General features: G+C 41.0%; 1 long non-coding RNA gene across 1 annotated transcript in view; it reads left to right on the plus strand.

The window, feature by feature from the left end:
• The window catches only part of LOC111731497, a 31990-nt gene that overhangs the window by 4261 nt on the left and 8192 nt on the right, over positions 1-19537 (plus strand). The window contains exons 2-3 of the long non-coding RNA XR_002777166.1: positions 1335-1428; positions 3700-3781. This is a non-coding gene — a long non-coding RNA (uncharacterized LOC111731497). The remainder of the gene's footprint in view (positions 1-1334; positions 1429-3699; positions 3782-19537) is intronic.

The raw sequence follows: 19537 nt of genomic DNA on the forward strand, positions 1-19537 counted from the left end.
TTAAGTTCCATGATCAGAATTAAGTCTTTATTTTTAAAGTTATCTGAACATTCCCAGGAACTCATAATTTTTATAGCCCTCCCTTTTTTTCCACTGCAGTAAATTTTTTTGTGAAATTAAGGCATGAAATCTATTTTTGAAATGAAACGTTCCAAGAGACTGTCTTTGTTTCAAGCATATGAAGCCTAAGTGGGGGTACCAGTGGGACAAGATCCATCATGTTGAAGATCATGAGAAGATGGTTGCTCAGGTAGTCATGTGATGTGCAGAAAATGAATCTCCCTGGACTCGAGATACTCAGGATGTTGCCTAATGTGGAAGAAAAGAAGGGAATCTATCCAAGTGTTTTCTTCATCGTGGTGAAGACTTTTATTTGTACTTTAGAAAGGATACAAAAGAATAAAACAGACTTTCCTGGATTTAGTTATTCAGATTCTGTTTATTAAAAAATGGAGACAGATTGGGCTGCTGCTCTGCTGGGTGCTTCGCCCATCCATGACCCACCTGCCTGTCCGTAGCTCCTCTGTGCTGTACTTCTGGCCCATAGTGCAGGACAGGAGAGCCTCACCAAGCTGAACACTACTCCTCTCAGGAGTCTGGGGTGGGGCTGGTGGGAGCAGTGAAATGGTGCGGTAGCCAGGACTTTCTGAGCAGGGGCAGCTTCACCTACTGCTCCAACTCTTCTTTGTGGGTACTGTGAATAAACAGACCTTAGGTGGACAGGGCGTGGAGTCCAAACACTGATCTCGTAATGACAGTGGCACAGAACCTGCAGGGCCCAGCCCCTACAGGAGGAGATATGGAGGAGGAGGCCACCTTCAAGCCAGAATTCTCATAGCCCCACCCCAGGTTGCAGAGGCTGAAGAGATTTGCTCTGACCCTTTCGAGGGGCCACCTGCTTCTGAGTTCCTTGCTGATCCTCAATCCTCCATAGTTTGGCAGTTGTGGCCCTTGCAGAGGGACCTGACTGTAGGATTTCCATTATGCCAGGAGATTTTGGGGTGAGTTCATAGAAACTGACATTTTTTTTTTTTTCCCGAATTGCATGCTGTCATGAAACAGGAATAATTCTATGATTGGTATTTTAATAAATCTTATCTGTAGAGAGGGAAATTTGAGCAAGGCTAGAAATGTGATTGTAAAAGAGCAACAGCCATTCGATTTCTCAGGAGAGGGGATGGATGGTTGGTATTTTGTGGTTTAGACAATGTTCCCATTTTTTTAGTATGTTCAGACCGGATCACAAAGTGATCTTGTTTGTGTCTCGATCCATCACCATCCCAGAATGGACTTGTCTGCTGTTGATAGTCTTTAAAAACGTTTATGTCCTGCAGAAGAACACCAAGATATAACTGAGGCTACCAGGCTGGCTACTGGATCTCCGATGTGGCTTTAGACTTTCTTTTCATCGAGAAGTGGGGACTGGAGGTGAGCTGGAGAATTATAGCCCATCTGCTGGGTTCATCGTGGTGTCTGCTCTCAAATATGGGCCTTGGTTAAAGATAGAAGGGAAAGAAAAGCATTATCTGAATATACTGGAGCCAAGATGAGCCTGAAGAGGGGCCTGGGCTGGTGGCATCCAGGACCTTCTGCAAAGGGAAGAGCCAGTGTCCTAGCAGCCAGGGAGCCTCAGGCCACTCCCCTGAGAACCACCTCCTTCCCATGCTCTCCTGCTGTCTGACCCCTCTTTACTCTCCCTCCCTCCATCAGGAAGAGATGTCACTTTCCTCCTCTCCAACTCTCTTCCATCTATTGCCACCCCCTCCCACTCTAACATCAGCCATCTCAATTCTAGAAAGTGCTTAAATATCAGCCCCACAGGGCTTAGTGCTGGGAGGTGCTGAGGCTTCCTTACTGCCACATACCAACTTAGAGAGGGTGAAGGAGTAGGAAAGACTGAGCAGTCACCCTATAGCACATCTGAGACTGTTCCACAGAGGTAGTGAAACTAATATGAAATAGAAATTTCTTTCCTGGAAAGCATTTTTCATAAAATATTCACAGCTCTGAAAAAAGTACTTCAATTCAGGAAAAATAAAACTATTTTGGCACTTATTCTGAAAATAAATATTTAAATTATTCATTTAACAGAAAAAATGACACTGCACACTGGATCCAACGGGTGTGTATGCACACACATTTCTTTGATAAACTTTGGGTGCCAAGTTGACTGTTGAGTCATTCTCACCTATGCACAGTGAACTGACTCTCTTAGAGACAAATTTCCTCATGGGTTTCCAGTGCACCTTTATAAAACAAGTTTTGCCCATTCTTTTTCGGGATGTGAGAGTTTTTTTTCTTCTCCAGGAGGGCATACCTTCTTCCTATTTCTCAGCTTTTAGTCTCAAGCTCTTTCCTTAAGGAGAAGAATGTCAAGGAAAAATGTTGGTAATTACTGAAGGTTAGGGTGTGAGAGCTCCTCCACCTGATGAATAGATAAATGTAGCTTATCTATGCAATGCAATATTCAGACATCTAAATAAATGAAATACATGCTGTAGCATAGATAAACTTTGAAAACATTATGCTGAGCAAAAGAAGTCAGACACAAAAGGCCACGGATTGTTTGGCCTTTTAGAAATAAATCTATAGAGACATATAGTAGGATCTACAAATAAATCTGTAAGACAATCTATAGTAGGATCCAGGGACTGGGAGGAGGGAGAATGGGGATTGACTGCTGGTAGACAGGGAAATCTTACAGATGATGGAAATTTTCTAAAATTAGCTAATGTTAATGGTTGCACAACTCTTTGTACTAAAAACTAATGGATTGTGTACACACTAAAATGATAAATTTTATGGTAAATAAATTGTATCTCAACAAAACTGTTATAAAAAGAGAATAACTTATAAAAAGTGTAATGGAACGAGCCATGAAATGTTCCACCACCTGGATAAGTGAACGTGCAGAGGAAACTTTCCAAAAACAACACTGCAAAGTCGTTTGAAATAAAAGTGTAAATTAAACTGTCACACTCTATTGTGAAATTTAATGCTATTCGTATTAACACTTGTCAACATGTTATATTGACAGACAACATATTTTAGATTCAGACAGTGTAGTTGACTGTAACTGTTTATATAAAGTATCTTTGACCAGGAAAAAATATTTGAAAGTGCGTATTTAATTTTGTGAATAACTTCAATTTTTCAAATGATGTTATTAACAAATATTATACATTTCAAAAGTCTAGAATGAGTAACATGATCCAATTATGTTGAAAATGAAAGGAAATTAAAACATAATTCAAAGCATCCATTCATTTTCAAGTATTCACATTTTCTGTTAAGCAGAAAATGACATCAGTAAAAGGAATATCTCTTTATTTATTGGAAAAGAGATGTTGCATATGATTCTATATAAGTATTAATGATAAACTTAGAAAGTATTGCCCTAAATAATTATGAAAATCTATTTTATGATCACTAATATTGGTAATAATATTTTTATCCAAAATTAATAATTATTTCATAAACCAATACCAATAATGAGCATAGATGATATGTTAATAAAATTAGAATTTACAATGTTTATCATTAGAACACTCAACTATAATTAATGTTTAATTTTTCATTAATTATTCTATCATCAAAATTGTAATTATTATATCATTTAAAGTTACCCTTCCATTTTAGATGCTTTAACATTATTCAGGTTTTCCACAGTCTTCATGCTACTTTACTCTTGATTCTCAGACTTGATAAAGATCAACATATCACCGAGTCCTGCTGTTCTAAAATCTGGGGTCTCTGCTGTCTGGGTGCTTCAGGAAGAAATGTGAGTAGATTTTTCTATCAATCATATTTTATTTCTAATGTTCACATTAAGAAATTCAAAATAAAATGGGAAATTTTCAAGAATATAAACTTTATGAGATATAGTGGAAATGGGTACATAGGAAATATATCTCTTCTTATTCAATCCTGGATCCTTTTCAAAACTATTTCATATGTGTATGATCATGATATACCAGCAACATTTCCCCATGAATAAATTCATTAAGCCACCTTGACAGGGATGCTAATGACCTGGGAGATAATGAGAGAACCTGAGGGTAAATATTACTGAGACTAAAACCTAGAAAACTTGACATTAAGTAGCCAGAACCTTCATAATAATATCAGACTTTAAGATTTCCTTGACTACCAACTTTTATGTAATATCACATTTTCTTACCTCTAACTTTGCATCCATCATAGCACACACTTTATTGTCCATTGCTGAGACATAATCTAGTGTGGCACATTCTTTATATTCGTTAGACTATGACATATTCTAAAACCCAAAGGGTCCTAAATATTTTATCAATTGGAAGGAATATAAAACAAATCATCTATCCAAATAACCAGGCCTCAATTCTAAAACTTCTCTTTTCTAATTTTTTCCCATAACTATTCATGCATCTCCCAGTCCGCTGAGGAAGTACAGAAGTATTTAAACAAAATGTTCTTATCTGCTGAAACTCAAGATTTGTTTTGAGGCTCCTTAGTTAATTCAATTATTAACAGAAATTTTTTTGTTTGTTTTTTAGAACAAACCATGATATCATGCTGAATAATTTTAATTTACTATGGAATGTATATTCTTTTGCTACATGCCTCCCCCCCAAATCCAATTCTAAGAATAATCCTTAAATTGGATTTAACATCATTTCAAAATTCATAAACTTATGCCTACTACATCAAGAGGAATAAAAACTAAAGTTATAAAGAATGACATAATTGCAAGTAGGATACAAAAGAGATTGGTGGACACAGTACCCAGAATGGTGAACACAGGGCCCGGATCTTAGCTGGGAGGTAATTTGTCTGGACCCATGTTGGGCTTGTCCTGGACACCATTAGGTCACTCAAGCTCATTTGATATTGAGGGACACTTCAGGTAAATCAATACTCAGTGATATGTCCAGAGGTCAGGTCTCATTCTGGGTCACGTCAGGGGTACAGAGGGTCAGGTTCAGCCTACATGGACAATTTGTTTAGGCGCAGGCTGTACCAGGAAGCCTCCAGGCAGAGACAGTTCTAGAGCATCACCTAGGATGAAAATACAACAACCGGTAGAGACCCCATATATTGGGGCTAACTGGGGAGATATCTGCCAGTCTCCAAAGCACTTACAGTTCAACATGATAAAAAAAAAAACTATAGTCATATAATCAGGCAAGGTGTCATGGTACAACTAAAACCTCACAGTCCTTCTTTGACTATGGGAGGAGTGTAATTTGTCTTCAGAAATGAATACACCAAATAAGAGACACTTTGGGAACTTTTTGTGTTGAAATCAATAGTAGTCTTATTTACCTATGGTCAAGGTCAGAGACTTGCATTACTGCATGCTTTATGCTCATCTCCACAAGACTGGGAGGTAGTCTGTATTCCATTAAGTTGAACAACAGGATACATTTACTCTTGGATCCCACTTCATGCAGATCAGCCATTCTCAAGGACTTCAGGGTCACTGGGAAGGTTGCCTGCTGCAGCTTAGCTGGTGTAGATTGTTGTCTCTGCCCGTGACTTGCTATGACCTGTGCAGCGACAATGCTGTGAGGATTGAAGGGCAGCCGCACGCCTACGACCTTGCTTAAGTCTCCCCGCAGTGCTACAGTAGTGAGAGGTAAATGATCTCAGGAGAGGTAGGGGTTCCTCAGGTCCAGTCGTGGCAGGCTGGTCCTCAATGGGTCTTGTGCCTACTGGGCTACGTGCCCTTGCTCTGTCCTGGTGGAAGGCAAAGTTCTAAACTGTCAGTGGACATCAGCTCCAACCGTCACTGGGTCGGCCAATCAATGGCAGAGGATGGAGACGGCAACCTGGGAGCGGGGGAGGGCTGACAGCTTGGCCGAGGTCCTTTTCATTCCTAAGAGAAGACTTGCGATGGGGAGGGAGAGGTGAAGGACATTTAGGAGAAGGGAATCAGGGTCCTAAAAATATTTTTGTTCTCAAAACTTTGCCTTGGGCTGACAGAAGAGTTCTGTGTGTGGAGTTTTAGCCTGAGGAAGTCTCAAGGTTGAATTAAAGCTGAGTTCAGGTTCCTTCTTGTGCATCCCAATGACTTCATTTCACCTTCCTTCTCATCACTGAAGTATGCACCCTGAAAGGCTGGTCTTGAGAGATGTTAATCTTGGTTATGGTGGGTCAGCATATGTTGGGTGCCCTAGGAAGAATATTGAGAAACTGGGTTGCCTCTGAAGGAGAACTCCCATTCTATATTGGAAATCGTTGTGCAGAGCTGGATTCTGAGGCTGAAGGCTAAAGGTAGACAAACGGTCAGAGCTACTTACACACTAAATATGTGATGAATAAAGAAGGAAGTAATGCTTGGCCTATAAAAGTTTTCACAGACCACTTTCTTTATGAGCCCAAAATAACTTAGTTGACTATATTAGTCTTATAACTAGTCATTTTGGCTCTTGGCACACAGAAGCAAATTTTGTGTTTCGAATCTCTCTAGTTGTAAGACCATTCATGATATACTGTCACTAGCTTGGGGACCTTAATAAACATCCATCACTGAAATACTGTCTTTATACAGTCTAGAAATAGAGGAAAAGGAAACAAGGCCCTCACCAAATTCTCTTCCAAATGAGATCCATTTATGAAGCACTATCTTAGAAATTACAATTCTATTGCGCTTCAATTTGAGCAAAATTTGAGCAAATGTACAATTACTTAGCAACAGTAGTAAAAGCAATTGCAAGAAAGTCCAAAATTATGTCAAAGAGAGAAAAAATATTCCTGTTTCTGAATTAAATATAAATGACAAAAACATTTCTCTCTGGACTATTTGGAAATCAGATAATATAGAAACAGATTACTAATATAATTGATATTTTGCATAATGAACATTTATAAAACACTATCTTAAACATTATAATCCTATTAATTCTCCATTTGAGATATTATGCAATCACTTAACTAGCAGGAAAGCAAAGAGAAAGAAAAATTATTTCAAGAAGAAAGCCAAAGTTCTTGCTGTGTTTCTGATTCTTTTAGTGAACTTGTTAACAAGAACAAAGACACTACCATCATACCACCTCCAAGTAGAATAACAGGGAAACAATCTGGAGTGTCACACTGAATAATCTACGGTGTTAAGCACTATCAAAGAATTAAATCCTAGCAATTTTCCACATGGAGTGGTCTGTATAAAACTCTGTAGGCAGAGTTTTATAGCCAAGAGTGAGGCAGAAACATCGCCACACTGAAAACTTAAAAAGAGGCTCAAACTCAAATGTTGGTGATTCAAGATGGTGACATGAATTAGTGAATGTGAGTGCTCAGAGCAGGGCAGTCGTGGAGGAATCACAGAGTTATCCTTTATTTTAGGGAAGTCCCCAAATATTTCTTTATTCTAATATTACCTGAGGTATTCAGTCACATTTATTTGAATAGTAAGCTCCAAAACCTTTTGTCACATGTACAGAAAGAATCTCCTCGGGGTCTACTTTGGATTGCAGGTGTTAGGGACCTTCTCAGCATTCCTCTACCTCTCACCATGAGCCGAAATGCCCCCACCACCTTTGGTTTCTCTCACTCCAGGGGCAGCTCATGTCCTGCCTTCACGGCTTTCTGCTGAAACCCTCTCCTCTCATGTCCCCATTGATGGTCAAATCTGTCCCTGAAAAGTGTGCTCCTATGCTTCCAACTTGCACACACCTGGCCCCAGCCGGTTCTTAGTCACAAGCACTGTTTCCTCCTGAGTGAATGATGCTTACCATTTCCTTCCGCGAAAGATCTTCACACTCTCAACACTGTGACACAGTCTACAAGGCAAAAACAATTTAAATACAGGAACCGGTTTTTTTAGTTGAAAATGAATGGGATTTGGGGGTAGAGGTCCTAGATTGAATGGCAGGCATGCTATTAGCTTAGTTTGTGATGATAAAAAGAGCAGCTTACATGGAGGATTTACCATGTGCCAAGAGTTTTACACAAATTCATCTTAGTCCCCCCAGACAGCCTGGCGTCAGAGCCTGGGCTGTCAACCAACTGTGAATATCGTGTGATTTGGAGCTTGTTTGAACCTCAGTTTCCTCACCTCTACATTCAATCCCTTTCTTCTGGGATAGCCATAGGGAGGTTAAATGAGATGGACAAAAACATGGCGTGAGGGCGACATGGCACTCTGTGCAGTTGTGTGCCCACAAACATTACACCGAGGGGAGACCTGATAAGTACTTGCACTTTCCTGTCTCCTCGCTAGGGACTGTCGAAGTCAGTGAAATGATCTGGGTTCCCTGAGGTCCAGTGGCTTTTCCTTGAACAAAAAAAGCACCCACGCTCTTTGCCGTGCAGCGGTGGTTCAGGAGTCCACTGATCACCCTACCATGTCTCTTTCCTCGACATCTCCTTCCTCTCTTCCCCCAACCTTGGGATTCCCAACCCTCCCCACTACCCAAATACATGTGAAGTTGTAGGACTCACTGTCAGGGGTTGACCTCAAAGGAGCCAGCCCATCACTTACGCATGATGGTAGAGCGTTCTGTGAGACAATGCTGGGTTCCTCAGAAAACTCGTGTGTGGTGGGGAACAACAGTCTCGTGAAGGCTCCGAGGAGGCACCCACAGGTGTGTGAGTCCCGCGTTGAGTGGCCCAGGCCTGCCTCACTCTCTGTTTAGAAAGGTCTGAAGTCTTAGTTCTTCCCACTGGATTCACTTGTTCATTTCTTGCTCAGTTCCCTGAATTTTTAATGGATGCGCGTCATGAGCTAGACAGAAGGGTTCAGATAAACTCTGTTTTAACAGCTTTTACAATTCAGAGAGAAATGTAGACGATACATGGAGAACAAATATGGAAATAAAAAAATAATTTTAGAGAGGATGAGTGCTATGAGGCCATAACTACGTGAAGGAACAGAGATGCAGTAAGCACAGTCACTAGCCTGTGGTGGTCATGAAAGGGCACTTTAAGAAGACAGGCTAAGAGCTGGTACCTAAATGAAGGAGGCAGCACCCACTTGTCTGGGGAAAGGTATTCTTGGCAGAAGAAATAGCCAATGCAAGGCTCTGGGAACAAGTTGACCTTGATGTATTAATGGAACATTAGGAAGCTCTTCCCTGATGGAAGGCAGAATTCTAAACTGTCCATGGGTATCAGTTCTAACCGTCACTGGGCAGGCCAGGCAGTGACTGAGGAGGGAGGTAGCAATCCAGGAGAAGCAAGGGGCGACAGCTTGTCCTTTAAGATCCTTCCCAACCCCAGTCCAGACTTGTATTGGGGACAGGAGGTGAAGGACACAGAACAGAGAAGGGGATCAAGGTCCTGAAAAAAATCTGTGTTACAGTCATTCTTGCCGTGGGTTGGCCTGGCTGAAAGAGTGCTGGGTTTGACCTTGGAACTCAGTAAAGGGCCCCTTGGGGCACCTTTCAGAGTTGAGATTAATGTTGTATTTTAAGGATCATCCCAGAGAGTTTAGCTTGAGTTAGGGGTAAAAAGTCTTAGGGCTAAATCTGAATTCGCTGTCCCTCTTATACATTCTGATGACTCTATTTCTTCTACACCAAGCTTAAATGTGTTCCTTAAAAGGCTGGGTTTGGGAGATGTCAATCAGGGTTGTGGAGGTGGAGGGTGGGTGAAGAAGGTTGCCTCCTAAGTGTGGAAAGTTGGGTTGCCTCTGGAGGAGAAGTCCCACCCTGAGCTGCTGATCCATGCCCAGAGCTCCATTCAAGGATGAAGGACGAGGGGGCAGAACTCACAGGGGCAGGTCTCTTTGGAGCCATTAATATAAAACTATACATGATGATCACTGAAGAAAAGGGACGCTTGGCCATACAAAATGTTTCACAACTTTTTTTATCTTAAATTGAAATTGATTTTGTTAAACATTTTAGAGTTATAAGTAGAGTAACTCAGCTCTTATTACACCAGAATAAACTTTGCATTCCAAATCTTTCTAGTTGTGAGTCAACCTCATGTAAAATTCCCTCTTAGTGTTCATGTTATGGAGATTGTTAAACAGAGCCAACCAAAATACCATCCTTGCTTAAATACTAGCATTGAAACGAGAAGAGGAAAAAAAATCTAAATCATTTTAGAAAAAAGAAAATTCTGTGTTTCTGATTATTTTAGTGGACTTGTTCATAGTCACAAAATGCTGTCATTATACTACCTGCCAACAGAATAACATGGAAGCACATATAAGAGCCACATTGAATCATCTACAGTTAGAGAGCACTATCTAAGAACTATAATCCTATCAAGTTCCCACATGGAACAGTGAGTGGTCTGGGTAACGCTCGATAGGTCCCTGATAGTCTAGAGTGAGGCAGAAACATAGCCACACTCTGAACTTGAAAAGAAATTCAGACTCAAGTGATGGCAATACCAGATGATGACACGAAGTAGTGAATGTGAGTGCTCAGAGCAGGCAGAGGGAGCATTCACTGGGTTTCAGAGAAGCACAAGTTTATTTCCAACATCACTTTTTGTACTCTCTCATTTAGTTCCATAGCTATCTCCAAAATGTTTTGCTCACTTCCAGAAAGAATCTCCCCACTCCCCCATGGTTCTAATTAGCATTGCATTTGCTGATTACATTCTTATTGTTTATTATTCACTCACAGTGAGCCCAAAATGACCCCCTTTACTCTTGGTTTCCCTCAATTCCAGGGACTGTCCTTGTGATCTGCCCTCAAGGTCAGGCCCCAACCTACCTGTACCCGCTGATGTTCAGATCTGCCTCTGGAAAGATGTGCTCTTATGCTTCCAGCCTGGCCCAAGCACAGCCATCGTCACAATCTCTGGGGCCCCTCCTCCTGAGTAAGTGACGTTTTCCTCTGTGAGAGGCCCTCATACCCTAAACACTCTGATGCAGCCTGCCAGCCAATAAAAGCTTAAAGAGGCAAAACGGCTTTTCAGAGAGTGGAAAATGAATGGGATTTGGGGATGGATGTTCCGGATTCAGTGCCAGTTATGTCAATAACTTAGAGTGTGATGATAAAGGTAGCGATCCAGGTGCTAAAGGTGCTAAGAGTTTTATATAAATTCATCTCATTTAACCTGTACAACTCTATGTCAGAGTTGACTTGGAGGGAGTAGGTGTAAGTAACGCACACAAGGGTACCCAGCTGGGAGGTGCAGACGTGAGCCTGGTCCTCAGGCAGTCTGGCTCCAGGGCCTGAGCTGACAACTTCTCGATATTTCATAATTTAGATCTTGTTCGAACCTCAGTTTCCTTATCTCTGCGTGCGACCCCCAATCTAGAGGGTGGTCATTGCGGGGCTTCGAGGGAGTGAAGCAGAAAACAGTGTGGAGTCCTCTGAGCACCTGTGCTTTGTGAATCCTGCGCCTCACAAATCTTAGTCATGGCTCCTGTGGAGGAGCTGAGTGTTAAGCACGTGCAGGTCCCTCCTTGTTGGTGACCATCCAAATCAGTGAGATAATCTGGGTCCCCAAGCTCTTTCCTGCTCAACACTGCAGTACAGGAGGCAGTGGCCACCCCACCATGTCCCTTTAACACAAACTTTCTCTTGCCCCACAGCCTTGAGTTTCCCCTGTCCTCTCCATGAACTACATTAAGGTGGGGTCTTTGGCCTGAAACCCATAGATGAGAGAGAAGTGGTTTTGTTCTGCAGGTTCCAGGTACCAAAGCTTGGGGTGCGTGGTTCTGGCAACTGGAAGAATGTGAGAGGAGCCTAGGGCAGATGCGACATAGCTTTATTCAGGTATAGCAGGACATGCCAAGGCACAGGCACAGCTCCAGCTGCCCCCAGCCTGCACAGGTGGGGCTGTTCTTATAACGAGGTACACACTAGTGGCTCAAGGCCAGGTACTATAATCAGTCACAATCAATCACAGGGCGTATGCGTTCTACAGGTTGTATAGGACGCTGTATCTAAGGTCACCTGGCACTCTTTACCTAAGGCTGTCCGGAAACTGCACAGCTTGCTGGGAGGGAGCCTGACTGCATCCATTTTGTTTCTCAGTTCCCTCACCCAACAGGTTTCTATGACAAATATTCCTCAGGGAACAGTCAGGAAGTGAGAGCAGCTGGGTCCCATGTAAGGCTCCAAGGAGGCCCCTGCAAGTGTGCGGGTGGGTTCGATGCTGGAGGCCCAGAATGGCCTTACTCTGATGTTTGGTTAGGTCCGAGGTCTCAGGGGTCTCCCCGCTGGATTCATGTGTTCATTTCTTTCTCAGTTCTCCAAATCTGTAATGAGTATCTGTCATGTGCTAGACAGAAGAGAGGGTTCAGTGGGAATAAGATAATTTCTCTGCCCTATGGGCCCTTAAAATGCAGAGGGCAATGCAGAAAATACCTGTGAATAATCACGGAGATTAGCGGGCAGTTGGTCCTGTCCGAAATGTCCACGGAGGCATTTGGTCCACAGCAAAGCTTCTTACAGGTGTCAGATTCAATGCAATCCTCCATCAAAATCCAATCTGCATTTTTTAAAGAAATGGCACAAAAATCATCAAATTTGTATGGAAGCACAAAAGAATGAGGCTGGAGGCATCGCTCTGCCCGACTTCAAATTACATGACACAGCAACAATAATCAAAATGGCATGGTATTGGAAGAAAAACAGACACACGAAACAGTGGAACAGAATCAAGAGTCCAGAAGTAAACCTGTATTTATAAGGGGAAATAATTTTTGACAAAAAAGCCAAAAACATAGAGCAGAGAAAGGAAAGCCTCTTTAATAAATGGTGCTGGGAAAACTGGAAAGCCACGTGCAAAAGAATGAAACTAGACTGTTGTCTTTCACCACACACCAAAATTAACTCAACATGGATTAAGGACCTGAATATAAGACCCAAAACAATAAAATGCATAGAAGAAAACATAGGAACTAAATTCATGGACCTTGGACTTAAAGAGGATTTTATTAATTGGACCTGAAAGGCAAGGGAAGTAAAAGCTAAAATAAATGAATGGGACTACATCAAACTAAAAAGCTTCTGCTCAGCAAAAGAAAGGTAAAGAGACAACCATCTGAATGGGAAAATATATTTGCAAGCAGCACCTCCAATAAGGGCCTAATATCCAAAATATACAAAGAATTCATACGACTCAATAACAATAAACAAACAATCCAATTAAAAAATGGGCAGAGGACCTGAACAGACTCTTCTCCCTAGAGGACATACAGATGGCCAACAAATATGAAAAGATGCTCTACATAGCTAGCTATTAGAGAAATGCAAAACAAAACTACAATGAGATACCATCTCACACCTGTTAGAATAACTATTATGAACAGGACAGGTAATAATAAGTGTTGAAGAGGATGCAGAGAAAAAGGAACCCTCACACACTGCTGGTGGGACTGCAAATTGGCACAGTCACTATGGAAAACAGTATGGAGGGTCCTCAAAAAACTAAGAATTGATCTACCATATGATCCAGTAATCCCTCTACTGGGTATTTACCCCATAGACTTGAAAACATATATCAGAAAAGATATTTGTACACCAATGTTCATAGCAGCATTATTCACGGTGGCCAGGACATGGAAGCAACCGAAGAGTCCTACGATAGATGATTGGCTAAAGAAGCTGTGGTACATATGTACAATGGAATATTATTCAGCCCTAAGAAGAGATGAAATAACTGCCATTCGCGACAACATGGATGGACCTCGAGATAATCATACTAAGTGAAATAAGCCAGACAGAAAAAGTTGAAAACCACATGATATCACTTATGTGTGAGATATAAACCTAAAAGCAACAAATGAACAGGACAAACAAACAGAGACTCATGGACATGGACAATGGACTAGTGGTTACCAGAAGGTAGAGGGGACGGGGGACGGGGGATAAGGGATGGGGGAGGGAGACAGGGGGAAAAAAATTTAAATCATTTCTTCAATTAAAAAAATAAATTAATTTTTAAAAAAAGGTTCTCGATATTTGGTTGCATAGGTCCAAGCTCATCAAGATATATAACATATTGCAATGAAAATAAAATAGAACAAAAGAACCCAGGGACATTTTCTTAAGGAGGGATGTTTTTGACAGGGCCAAATATCAAGGCCCTTCTGGCGTGGACCAAACGTCTCCATGGATGTTTAGGACAGGACCAGATGTCCTACAGGGAATCTGGACATAATATAATTTCAGAAAGAATGGGGGCTATGAGGCAATAGATAGGACAGAAGAATAGAGAAGAATAGAGGAAGTGCCAGAACTATGCCGCAGTAGCTAGGAAAGGGCACTTTAAGAAGACAGGGGCACAGTTAGTATCCTCCCGAAAGAGGCAGCACCTACCTGGGGAAAAGTGTTCCTGGCAGAGGAAATGACATGTGCTCTTGAGATGCTAATCGAACAGAAGGATGGTCAGGGCTGTGCAGGAGGGTCTTGGGACCTGTACGTGCCTGGATCAGGGCATGCACTACCTCGTGGGTCACAGTGTTATGGAAAAATCCCCAAAGCTCCAAAAATCAGACCAGTGAAAATCCAAGCAGTAACCCAGAGAGAAGGAGAACTCAGTTTTATTACCCTGGCGGTCCCAGAAGAGTTAGCGCTCTGAAAATCTGGGTCCCCAACTTAGGGGCAATTTTACTTTTATACCCGCGTTGTTACGGTTGGCATGGGCTGATTTATAAACCCCTGAAATTGCTATGGGCTATGGGTAGTTACAGAGCATGGGATTTTCTAACAAGCACTAAAGCAATACATCTTTTCTAACTAGCACCAAAGTAATACATCTTAAAGGAAGGGGATACATCTGTCTAAACACTAAAAGCAATATATCTTAAGGAGAGGGTGAGTTCTCAGTTGACCCTGAGATCTTTGTACTATGCAGCAAGTATGTTTACAGAAGCAGAAAAAAAGAACTGATTAGAAATGTTGGCCAATTAAGTGGGAAATTCCTCTTCCACAGGAGCATGGATTTGAGTCTCAGTGTGATTTGGAGGCACTGGGGAGTTTTGAGCAGCATAGCCTCATGGTCTCATTTAGAGTTTTGAAATATTTCCATTGACCGCACAATTGTAAAGGGGAGATGATTTGGGCAGGGAGTGGGGAGGGTTGACTGCCGGCCTCTGAAGTCCTTGCCAACCACAGATCCAGGCTTTTGATCTGTGGGCAGGGACTGGGAAGGCAATTAGGGGTCTTGAAAAAATTTTGTCACCTTCAAAATTTTATCTGAGGCAGGCCCTGGATTTGACCTATGATCCCAGTCAGGCCTTGCACCAAACCCCACCCTCTGTGCATACCTTTCAGAGTCAGTGTGTAGGTTGCCTCCCACTCAATGTCCCGAGGAGTTTAGGAGGGTAAGACAGCTGTGGCCTCAGGGTTAAATCTGATTCACATTCAAGGCAGGAACAAAATAATCCACAATCCTAAACATTATAATCCTATCAGATCTCCTTTTGAGATGTAGAATCATTTCATATAATGGCAATGAAATCAATAGAGAAAAAAAAAATCAAAATTATTTTAAAAGAAAATCAAAATAAAATATTTGTTGGTTTCCTGGATTATTTTGGAACACCTGTTAAAAACAACAAATAAGCAAACAAACAAAAACTGTAATTACGCTGCTTGCAAATAGGATAAAATGGAAGCACTTAATTTAGTGTCACATCAAAATAATCTACAGGTATAGAACATTATATAGGAAGTCTAAGCCCATGTGGTTTTCATTTTAGACATTACATAATCACTAGCAATGAAAATAAAATAGAAAAAATTTATTTCAGTAGAGAGAGAAAGCGTATCTCGCTGTGGTTCTGGTTCTACAGCTGTAGACTCAGTGGAAGGTGGGTCACCCTGGAGGTGATTCACTTCTGTTTTCCGGCTGTGCCCACAGCCTTTCTCGTAGTTGATGGAAGATAGGGAGGAAGTACGGGACCCAGGAAGGCCCTCTGCAGAGAATATTCTGTGAATGAGAAAGGGGTTCTACAGAAAGTAACCTCACAGGATGATTTGCTCATAAATTCTCAACTGGGCAGGTCATGGTGGGTAGTCACGCCTCAGGCATGTAACTTTTTTAGTAAAAGGTTTATCTTTGCTTAAGCAAGCCCTGCCAATAGTTCTTGTGCATCTAGGTTAACACACGTTTGAGATAAGCATAACCACCCTCAAGAGAGCACATAATCTTGTTAACTGTCCTGTAATCCAGTCACCGCCTTGCTTTCTCCCACCTTCCTGTGACCTTTTTTACAATCTCTTCTTAATCTTAAATGCATAAAAGAAACTGCAAAACTGTTATTCTGAGCATTTTAGATCTTGCTCCCTGGCACATGTCGTTTGTTTGGCTCAAACAAACTTTATAAAAATTCTCTACAGGTTTTGGACGTTTCTTACGTTCACAATTCCTAGGCAATTTCTTCCTGAATTTTTAGAATAGAGGGAAGACCAGAGAGTTCTCTTCTCCAGAGCTGCCCCTTAAGACTCTAAAACATCTGAAGTTTGACAAGGGCCAAAGTGCACCAGAGCATGGGCTGATGTAATTCTGTCCCATGATTTGTTGAATTAAAAGGTGGTCAAAGGAAGAGAGAATGAGAGCACTTGCTTCCCCAGTTGTGCTGGACACTGCCCAAGGGGCTCATTTCTGTCTCACCCCATCCAGAGGACTTCATGGTGAGCCAAATGACCGGGGGTGGGAAGAGGCTAGGAGATAGGCAGACAAGACTCTCGCAGGCCATTATGGGGACGCAGATTCTGCTACGTCCCAGACTCCATCCAGAAGCCTGCCCATGAGCTACTGGGAATGCCTCGCCCGCGTGTGCCCCCCAGCTGGCCCAGGTGCAACCCCAGTGCTTCACATACCTTGCCTGCACACATTACATAGAGCGGTTTTAGGCTTACATAAAAATGAGCATAAAGTACAAAGGATTCTTATAAACACACAATTTATCAGTTTCTTCTATAATTAACATTTTGCATTAGTGTGGTACATTTGTTAAAAATGATGAACAAATATTGATACAGGATCAATAATGAGTCCATTAGGCTCCGCCCACGTTTTCTACCTTGCACTGTAGCCTGGGATCTCTTTCAAGGCAGCAATCTGAGGACATTCATAGGGCTGACCTTATTTGTTTCCACCATCCATTATTGCCTGTTATCCACTGTCGTGCATATCATTGTGTGGTATATTTTGCCTGTTTTTTTTTTCTAGTGGAAGGGAAAATTCATTCTCTATTATTCCAAAATGGCTAGAAGCTAAGGTCTTGTTATATATCTTTGAAATAGTGGGCACAGGATTATTTTGAGTTACTGTATTTTGAAGTCTACCAGTAGGTGGCACTGTTAGACAGCAGAGGTGCTTTCAGAACTCAGCACAAAGCATTTTTAGATTCTTTTGAGACATATGAAATTATGCTTTTGGTATTAGTTTGGGCACACCAGTCTGTTTTTTGAGCTCCACTTTATTCTTATATCTGTTATGGTGGAATTTTTACTTCAGTGTAAAATTTGTAAAGATACATTGCTTAAAATAATACATGCTATAGACTGAAGTGATTTATAACATTCTCCTCACTAGGACCCAGTAGTAGAAATAATACAGTTTTTAGGGTAATTTTCCACCTCTAAATACGTTTAAATATATTTATGAGGTCATTGATTAGCGTTCATTCATGTCTGGTATATGAGACCCACACGGAGATGAATGATAGATGTGTTTCTTGCCTCAGAGGGCTCCTGTCTTTGTGGGGAGGCACATATGTGGACCCCAGTGACAGCACAAGGTGGTGTGCTTTGTAACTCTGTTGGGGGGAGTCTGGGAAGCTTCACAGAATAGGTGACCATCCATTAAGGTTTGAAAGATGTGTAGAAATTTTCCACTTGAGAAAGGGGCAAGTAACAGTCTGTCCCCAATAGTGCAAATATCACATAGAAGGAAATAGATACCCAGAATATCGTAACAAGATCAGGGAAGACCGAGTGAGCCCATGTGGTTACCAGGAGAGAGAAGAGTGGCAGAAAACAAGGGGTTGGGGCTACATTGTGAAGGGCCAGATTCGCCACAGGATGAGTTTGGACTATACCTTGTAGACAGTGGAGATTGAATGATAATTTGATTTTTGATTAAGTGATCAATATGATTAAAATGGTGCTTTAGACTAGAGTCTCCAAAGTATTTTGCCCAAATAGCCTTTATACTAGAACATTGTTTCAGTAAATATCCAATGTATTTATATCTAGTTATTTATAAAGTATACATATGTAGTACTGTGTAAATGTATAGATTATAAAATGCATACAAAACTGCATATAAAAATGCACGAAGTTTGTGGTAATAATAAAATAGTGTTGACAATTTTGAATATTTTGCAGATTCTATGTCAGGTCTGATTAGATCACTGCTCTATGTCATAATAGAGCTGATTTAAGTGGAATAGAAAGCATTTGAGTCTGGCGTTCTCTTGTTTACCTTAAGAAATGCAGACCTCAGTGAACTTCCACTGTTTCCTCAAGCCTGGCACACTATATAAATGGTGCATGACTATTTCACATATAGACTGATTAGCGGTCTGATTTATTCATTAATATAAAACAAATGCTAACTGGAAATATGCTATTTTTTTGCCCCTCATGGACCATTCTGTATACCCTGGGATACTCATTCCCCTTCACACACACCCAGGTTAAATGGCTTTGACTGCAGCATGGAGAGACTGCAGAGTGTAGGTGGGACACCAAACTGGAATTTCTCGTCTGTTGATAAAGAATTAGAGTGGAGATCAATTAAGACTGAAATAAATACAGTCCAGTTTAAAAAATACAAATTTTGTATTACAAAATACAAATCTCGTAAGTTAACAAAGAAAAGACATTAAAAATGACAATTATGTTCTAAAAAGTTCCGGTATTACAAATGAACACGAATTAAAATTCTCTTAAAGAGAAAACTTTATGACAGATTCTCAGACCAATTCCTTAGAAAGGATAAGACACCTTAACTAGTAAGGACACAGTGAGAAGTCAGCAGTCTACAACCTAGAAGAGGGCCCTCACCATAACCCCACCATATTGGCAACCAGGTCTCATAGACTTCCAGCCTCCAGAACTGTGAGAAATAAGTTTCTGTTAGTTATAAGGCACTTAACTTAGTCTCTGGTATTTTGTTATGGCAGCTTGAATAGACTAGGACAGAGAACAAAATAAGCTGGAATATTTCACCTGTGTTATCTGCCACAGTGTTGCAGATGATGCCTGAGGAGACTTGAGTTGTCATTTATCTCTCCATTTCTTTGCCTAAATGTTAGTTCTTCAAATGAATATGGCTACTTCACTCAATATTGCTGAGTTTCCCAAGTGTAGCAAGGAGCATCACACATTCGGCCTCACTTTTGAAGATAATTTTATTGTATGAATTTATAAATTACTGTTTATAAATTGCATTGACTAATCGAAAGATATTACATAAATTCAGAGAAGATTCGTCTCAATATTAAGTGAAGTATTAAAATAGATGTCTTTAATGTAATGGTTATAAATAATTTATACCTAGACTGTTTGCAGCTAATTTTTCCTTCCCAAATTGCATTTTGACCTTGTTAATTTGTTGATTGGAAAGTTGCATCCCGTTTCTTCTGAGTGTGATGGAGATTATCAGTAGTTCAGTGGAATATTTTAGG

Source organism: Pteropus vampyrus, unplaced genomic scaffold, assembly GCF_000151845.1.
Source record: "Pteropus vampyrus isolate Shadow unplaced genomic scaffold, Pvam_2.0 Scaffold379, whole genome shotgun sequence".
NCBI classification, from domain to species: Eukaryota; Metazoa; Chordata; class Mammalia; order Chiroptera; family Pteropodidae; genus Pteropus; species Pteropus vampyrus.